Source organism: Lontra canadensis, unplaced genomic scaffold (genome assembly GCF_010015895.1).
Source record: "Lontra canadensis isolate GAN:19392208 unplaced genomic scaffold, GSC_riverotter_1.0 scaffold108, whole genome shotgun sequence".
NCBI classification, from domain to species: domain Eukaryota; kingdom Metazoa; phylum Chordata; class Mammalia; order Carnivora; family Mustelidae; genus Lontra; species Lontra canadensis.
The window spans coordinates 4,133,362-4,141,619 of NW_022631102.1; positions in this window are offsets into that span (position 1 = coordinate 4,133,362).

Sequence of the window (8,258 nt, forward strand, 5' to 3'; positions counted from 1 at the left end):
GTCAGGAGTGAGCAGAAGAATAAAGGATGTGAATTAAAAGATGCTGGTATTTCTCCCCTTTTCAGACAGTGTCTTATTTGTGGATTATAAAGAGGCTGTTAAATCTCATCCCTCTTTGTGTGTATCCCTGACAGATTGGGACTGATTCAGGTAACGAGCTCCTGACGCCAAGTAGTTTCCCTTACCACGAAGGAGTGTAGCTTCTTTGTGAAACCGCTCTGGGTTCGTTCTAATGTGTAGTCCTTGTAAGGTTCCCTCCAGTACGCAGTTAGCGCTTTCCGCCCGAGGCGCAGGATGAAGAATGTTAGAGCTATGGGCCTTTTTTTTTTTTTTTTTTTTTTTTTTTCCCCCCCGAAAGCAGCTGGGTCACAAGGTCACATTGCCCGGTCAAGTAGAGCTAGGATCTGCGTTTTGGGGTGGGGTGGGGTGGGGGGAGGTTGAATGTTATTCCAATTTAGGTCCACACTGAGTTACCAGTAAAATATTTGGGAAAATCAGGTTGAAATTTCCTGTTTGTGCATCTAAATTAGTGATGCCTAGTTTGTGTCAGTACAGGTCAAATGAAGCACTACGGGTGTGTACCTGTCTCAGTCATCTAAACTGAGTTCTTGGTTGTGGGGTCTGTGAAATCTGGGCTGTTAAAAGGACACTCCCTGGGTGCCTGGGTGGCTCAGTGAGTTAAGCTTCTGCCTTCAGTTCAGGTCATGGTCTCAGGGTCGTGGGATCGAGTCCCACATCGGGTTCTTTGCTCAGCGGAGACCCTTCTCTCTGCCTACTTGTGATTTCTCTCTCTGTGTGTCAAATAAATAAATAAAATCTTTTTAAAAAAGAAAAAAAAAAGGACACTCCCCACGAGATACCCTAAGGACCTGTCTCTTAAGCTGACATTTATGTGTCATTTTATGTCCTTTACTTTTTTTTTTTTTTTTGGTAAAGATTACTTATTTATTTGAGAGAGAGAGTGAGAGAGAGCATGAGAGGGGAGAGGGTCAGAGGGAGAAGCAGACTCCCCGTGGAGCTGGAAGCCAGATGCGGGACTCGATCGCAGAACTCCAGGATCATGACCTGAGCTGAAGGCAGTTGCTCAGCCCACGGAGACACCCAGGCGCCCTGTCCTTTACTTTTGTAAGATCTTCATCAAATTCTCTTTCTGAGGCCAGTGAATGGATCGGTTACTGCCCGTAACTCTAAGGAGAGCTGAAGTCTTCAGTAATAAATTAACTAGCTGTCCTCTGCTTTGCTGGTCCAGTGGCCCTTCGGGGAGATGCTAAGTCGACTCTTTTGCCTGGATTACCCTTCCCACCTGCGCAGCCCCTGAGCGGAGTGAGGAGGCATTTCTCTTCCAGTCCTAGGCAACTTTCACAGCCACACGCTCTTTCACGGCTGAGGCGCCACGTTTGGGTGCTTGAGACGGGTTACTGTGGTGGAGTGGGACAGCTCGCAAGGGCGAGGGAGTTACCTGGGCCTTGCTGCAAGTGGGGGGATACCAGCCTCCGTGGTGGGTTTTCTCTCTAAAAAGGAGTGACCCGGGGAGTTTGGTGAGTCCGGCTGGTCATTCCCCTTGCCAAGTGCCCCGCGGACACAGCCGCCTGAGTGGGATGACACACTTGTCTTCTTGGAGTCTGTAGTCTGGAGAGGATAGGTGGTGAACGGATGGTTCTCAGATACTTGCCATGATTCTGGTTGTGTGAAGTCCTAGGACGAAGGGGAGAGGTCAGGGATGGTGTCAGATAAAGGCCTTCTTGAGTTAGGGGCAGGTTGACAGGGACTCACAGGTGGAAGGAATCAGAAAGCGCCTGACCCAGCACTTGGCTGCCCACCAGTGTATGTCGTTTATGTTAATTTCTGTGTGAAAAAGGAGCAGATGAAATAAATCAGGTGATAAATTTGTAAATATTGGGGCAAACCAATAACACTCATGCGTAGCCCTGGAAATTCAAATTAACAGATTGATCCACTGTGAGTGCTGCTGGGGTTGGCTGCGGTTTTCTTCCTCACACGTGGTTCCTCACATCATGTCCTTTGTTTTGCTGGGGGTTTTTTATGAGTCCCCCATTCAGAATTCACACTTGAACTTGGGGATTCATAGCGGAAATCGTTCTGGAATTCCAGGCCTCGCAAGATAGACCAACAGCAAAACCAGTGGGTGGGACGGGCAGACGAGTCACCAGAGCTGGGCTCTGGGCCCCTGTGATGCCGTTTCTTACCCGTGTAACATCAGCAAAGGCTCGTAACCGCTAAACCCTCCATCTCCTGAGCTATAAAACAGGCCTAACTTTGCCAGTCTCCGGGCGTTACCGTGCTGAGTGACATGCCCAGCTCGGCTGTGAAGATGCTGTACTCTTCAGAACCAGTCGTGTTTTCTTCCTCCTCCTCCCTGGGTTCACCAGCTCCTGCCACTCACCAGAGCTTGGGGCCTGCGTCTCGCTTTCGGGCCCTGCTGGCTTCACAGTGATGTTTCTAGACAGGACCCAGCGCTCCCTTGGTTTCTGAAATTAGATGAAAAATCACATAGTAGCCAGGCTTTTTTTTTTTTTTTAAGAGATTTGCCATATTGGCGGTAAGTAATTAATCTCTGTGAGCTAGGTGGGTTACTGTCCATTAAAAGTAGAATAAACAGCTTGCTTTTGTGTTTCCCGAGCGAATCAGAACTCGGTTTCTCCACATCGGAGCTCCCTTTGGAAGGGTCTGTACTGCAGTCCGGCCGCCAGTGTCTCACTGCTCGATTTTCTTGTGTTACAGGGGCTTTGCCCGGTGTAGGGGGTAAACCCAAGGAGACTTGGCCGGGGTGTTGTGATGGTGGCTTCTGCAGCTGCCACGGAAGCAGCAGCCTGAGGCGGGGCCAGGGAAGAGGGAGGCCGGTGGTCTCTCCTCCGTGTGCCAGCGAGCCACATCTCGTGCAGAGTTACCAGCTGACTTCCTGGGCACGCCTTGGTGCGCGGCTCTTTTCTTCCCTCGGTCACGTGCAGTTTCAAACTTGGAATTTAGAGAACGAGGATAGGCAGGAAAGACTATCCTGTCTCCACCATGCCATCCTCTTACTACCCGAGGAGTGGGTTGGGAGTGTCCTTGCACTGTTCGGCACAAATGGCATTGACCTCGCGGCATGAACGCAATCGTGGATGGCCTGCTTCTTTTCCTAGCTGATGTCTCGACCAAATCCTTCCAGAGGCAGTGATCACCCTGACATGCCGTGAGGCCAGAGCCGCTCCAGACGCCACTCTCTGCCATCTCCTCATCTGCTCCCGCATTTACGGACCCTCCTGGTGCCTAATCTACTCTCTTCCTCTTGAACCTGAACCTGAGCCTGAGGCACATCAGCCCTTAGCTGACTTGAGTCACCATCTCTCGGGTCTGTATTTCGGCCTCTGTGATTTCATTTCCTCATTTACCCCTTCAGCTGCTGTCTCCCAGTCCTTGTCACTCCGAAGAGCAGCCCCACGCCTGGAATCTGAAACCCCAATGCGATGCCCCCTCCGACTCCCCCCTTCTCTCTGCTTCAGCCTCAGACCTGCAGTTTCTGATGCGTCCTCTCCTTCCCAGACTGGAAATCCGTGGTTAACCCCAGCATCCTCAGCATCCTGTCCTACTCCTGTCTGATAAAACTTCACCCTTGGATCGACCCACTTTTGTCTCTGTACCTCTGGAATCCTGGGACCTCCTGGAGGAAACGCCACGCACGTAGGGAGGCTCTTGCTGTAGCTTACGGTCTCCAGCCCCAGTTCTGTTTAATGTCACTTGTTAATTCTTCTTGCTTAGACTGACCCCACCTCCCTCCATCATTTTGTTCAGCAAATTCTCTAAATTACTTTCCTCAAAGTCCTTAAGAAATGTGCTTGTGTGGGGCGCCTGGGTGGCTCAGTGGGTTAAAGCCTCTGCCTTCGGCTCAGGTCATAATCTCAGGGTCCTGGGATCGAGCCCCGCATCGTGCTCTCTGCTCAGCAGGAAGGCTGCTTCCTCCTCTCTCTCTCTCCCTGCTTCTCTGCCTACTTGTGATCTCTGTCTGTCAAATAAATAAATAAATAAATCTTCTTTTAAAAAAAAAAATGTGCTTGTGTCCACCCCCGCCCCCTGTGGCCTCCTACTTGAAAATTGGGGGGATCATGATTCGTTTGTCCAGATGCCAGCTGTCCCTTTGTAGCCATCTCCCCTACAGACTGACCAGCCAGGTCCCTCCGTTCTTCGACCCTGTGTGCTGCTGGCCGAGCCCGCGTCCCCCCACCTGTGCTCCGCTCCCTGCTCCCGCTCCTCCGGGCCCCTCTGCCATCGCTTACCTGCACTCCCGGACTCGTCTCGTTGGACTGCATCTCTCCTGTCCTTGAAAAGGCTCCCTCTCGCCATCGCCTCCCTTTCAGTTCCCAGCTAGGCGTCCTGAGCCCATCTGTTTTTCCAGCCTTGACTTGGTCTGAGCAGCCCCAGGCCCCCGTCTCCCGGCAGTCTGCCGGCCGTCCCATCGCCGACAGACAGATGAAGGCTCCTCACCTTCTCTTTGCACTGGACACCAGCTGCTGCTGTGTCCCCAGACTTCCCACCGCGGTTGTCCTCACCACTCCGCTTGGTCTCCACCTTCTGCTCATGACTTCTCTTCCTCCTGCCCCCTCCCTGTTCTGCGTGCTGAGCCCCGCGTGCCAACTGTTCGCAGCTTCCGCGCCTAACCTGGACGCGCCCCAGCGCGCCGTTGCACACTGCACTGTGCCAGACAGCCCTGCTCCGTGTCCCGCGGCCCCTCGGACATCCGGCCTGCCTACCCTGTCTGTCCGTCTGCACCAGCCCTGCACCCCAGTGATTTCCCCTCACCAGCGCACCCCTGTTTGGGACCAAATTTGGAAATTGATCTTGGATTCCTCTCTTTCCCTCACCCCCCATGGGAAGCCACCAGCTCCTAACGAGTTGACTTAGATATGTTTCAAAACCAACTTTTCTCTGTTCCCACTCCTGCTGTCCTCGAGTAGGCTCTGGTTCTCTGTCACCTACATTTTCACCAACCAGGGCTCGCCCCGCCACCAGTCCCCCTTGTAACCTGCAGATGGGACCACATTGCTCCCCTGCTCAGACTTCTCAGGAGCTCCGGGAGCCTCGGGACTAGGCAGCTCCCCAGCAAGACGTTTCCTGACCCTGCTGCCTCTTTTCCTAGCCTTTACACCACCTGCAGGCATGTGCACCACGCTAGCTTATATACCTTTCCAGACTGTTCCAGAACGTCCTTCCCTACCTCCTCCAACTTTTACTCGTCTTCCACAGCTGCTCAGGTGACCTCTCTGGAAAGCTTTCTTTGGAAGGGTATTTCCATAGTTACCATTGTTCCCACATTATAATGAAAGTGGCTGTTACCAGCTGTGCTTTCCCACAAAACTGGACATTCTTTGAGGACAGGGACGGTGTGTGGCTTGCATCTTGTTCCTGGAGGGAATCAGGGCCAGCCCAGCGCAGGACTCAGGGCAGGCCTATCCGAGCAGAAGTACTCGGTGATGCTGCTACCTTGTCCTCCTCCCCCATCCTGCAGGTGGGATGAAGTCCAGACCCTTCGCTGGGTTTGAAGGTACCATGGCATAGCAAAAAAATAACAGAAGGCAGGCCTGGATTTGAATATTTGTTTCCCCGTTTATTAGCTGAGTGATCTTAGATGAGTTTCTTAATCTCTGTGGTCAGTTTCTTTATCTGTAAAATAGGAATGTTGATCTTCAGTTGGAATCATGCCCGGAGCGCCTGCTTTTGAGGTGCTGAAGAGTTGCCTCCCCGGTACTGGTTCCCCTGCCCCCTCCTGCGCCCTCCCCCAACACGGAGCCTCACACAGTTCTCCTTGCTGGTTTCCCCACCTTTACTGGTTCTCCCTCCATTAAGGAATACTTTCCTCGGTCCACCATTGTCCCTGCCCAGTTCAGATTCTGCCTCACGACATGCCCGGAGCCTCATTTAGAAATAACTCCCATAGCAGATGGTATTTCCAGCTGCTCCACACGACAAGAGGTCTTCATTACCTGTAGACAGTTCGGGGGCTGAAAGCTTCGGGAAGGCAGGGGTGTTTCTTCAGCTTCACAGCTTTCCGTGCTTCCAAGCGCCCAGGGCCTGGAACATCCTAAGTGTTAAGTGAAGAACTATTCACTGTGGTGGGTGTTGGGAGGACGGAAGAACGCTTCTTTGCTGGGTTAACCTGTTGTCTGCACCTTTAAGGAATCAAACCCTCTGAGAACGAATTCTGGCTTACTTGCCTGTAAGATTTTTTGTGTAATGTGAATGTCCACATTTGCAAGCAAATAAGTACCTAGAAATTGGACAGAACTCTAGAAAATTCATTTCAAATACAGTGAACGATCATCAGTCTTGAAATTAGTTTATAATATGAAAAAAGGAAGGATTCTCGTTTGTCCCAAGCTGCAAGAAAGTGATGTGTGATTTCTAATTATTTCTCAAAAGCATATTCCAAAAGGAAGTTCTTCAAGTAGACCGTGCTTTGGGAAGATAATCATATTTTGACCTGCTCGGCCAAAGCTGACCCAATCTCTCATCCAGCCTTTTATTTTTTTTTTAAGTTTTTATTTATTTAAGTAAACTCTACTCCCATCATGGGGCTCAAACTCATGACCCCGAGATCAAGAGTTGCACGCTCCACCAACTGAGCCAGCCCGGTGCCCCTCGTCCAGCCCTTTTGAAGAGAATGGTGTTACAAGTCAGGTCCTGTCACAAGCACCACAACAAAGAGAGAGTCCACATAAAAGGACCATTTCCGGTGAGAATAAGTGCCATAGTGATTGATGTATCAATCCAGCAGTGAGCAGGTTGACAATGCTGTCGGCGTCCCTGGCAGCTCCTAGTTTACAGACCTGCTCACGCATACCTCTCCCATCTGTAAGTGGTGATTTCCCTCAGCCACCACTCACTCCTTTTCTCCCCCCCAAACCACTGAATTCTAGATGCAAAGCCCACTCGTTGAGAGAACAGAAGCCGTCCACTCCAGGCTGCAAGCGAGGCAGGTGGCCGTGGCCGTGGCCAGGAGCGAGCTTACGGTGTCAGAGTTCATCTGACCTGCCCTCTTCCACTGTTCCGGGTTGCCTGCCAGCCACCGCTTGCCCTGCATGCACTGGCTTTTAACTCCCATCTCCCCCATCCTCTCTGCAAACTGCTGTTTTTATAGGAACCAAATGTGACATGTAAATAAATCTTCATCGCAGTAGACGTGTCTATTGCACACACACAGAGATGGGGAGGTGCCAGCTCTCTGGGGGCCCTCATGTAACCTGGGGTGCCACAGCAGAAAGGTCTAGAAATGACTTGGAGGAATGGCTGACTGCAGCCCTGTGTGTCACATGCATGTGGGGGGGGGCACCCTGTGGCATTCACTTTGTTGCTGGCTGATGATGGCTCTTATTACCCAGTGCTCCCTCCCTACAGAGCCCCAATTTTTTCGTGTCAGGGAGCATGGAGAAATATGATCCCCTAGGAAGGGGCTGAGAGAGAAATTTTGCTTGGCTGAACATCCAAGGCCATCTTATTTCCTTCAGCCAGTGACTGTTCTGAGAAGGAGTCAGAGGGACTGTGACCCAGTTCTGGCCAATGAGATACTAAGGAGAGTGTGTAATAATGGAATGGCTTTGCTGCCCTAATGAAAAGATAAAGCCTCAGGAGAAGACAGCCTCTCTTCCTCCTTCCTGCCGAAAAACAAGCATGATGGCTGGGGCTGGGGCAGCCATTTTAGGACCGTGAGGAAAAAACTAAGGGAATTCGGGTCATCAGTCCAGCACCATGGACCTAGGAACCCACCAGTACCACCGGGCTCATGTGAGCCATTGCACGGACCTGTTCTTGACGCACTGGAGCAGGTCAGACTGTCAGTAGTTCCCTCTGGGAACAGGGTGGGGAGTGGAATAGAGGGGATGGTGCATCAGAGGGGAGTCTCTCTTCTTCATGGCTGAAGTGTTTTGGCAATCTGATGGTCCATCCATGTGGAATATTAAACCATTGATTTTTACGTGTGTTGGGTTTTAATTTTGTAAATGGTTTTGATAATGTCAAGAATTGCTGATAAAGGGTCGCCTGGGTGGCTCAGTGGGTTAAAGCCTCTGCCTTCGGCTCAGGACATGATCTCAGGGTCCTGGGATCGAGCCCCGCATCGGGCTCTCTGCTCAGCAGGGAGCCTGCTTCCCCCTCTCTCTCCGCCTGCCTCTCTGCCTACTTGTGATCTCTGTCAAATAAATAAATAAAATCTTAAAAAAAAAAGAATTGCTGATAAAATAATCAGAAATAGAGAACACTGGGGTATA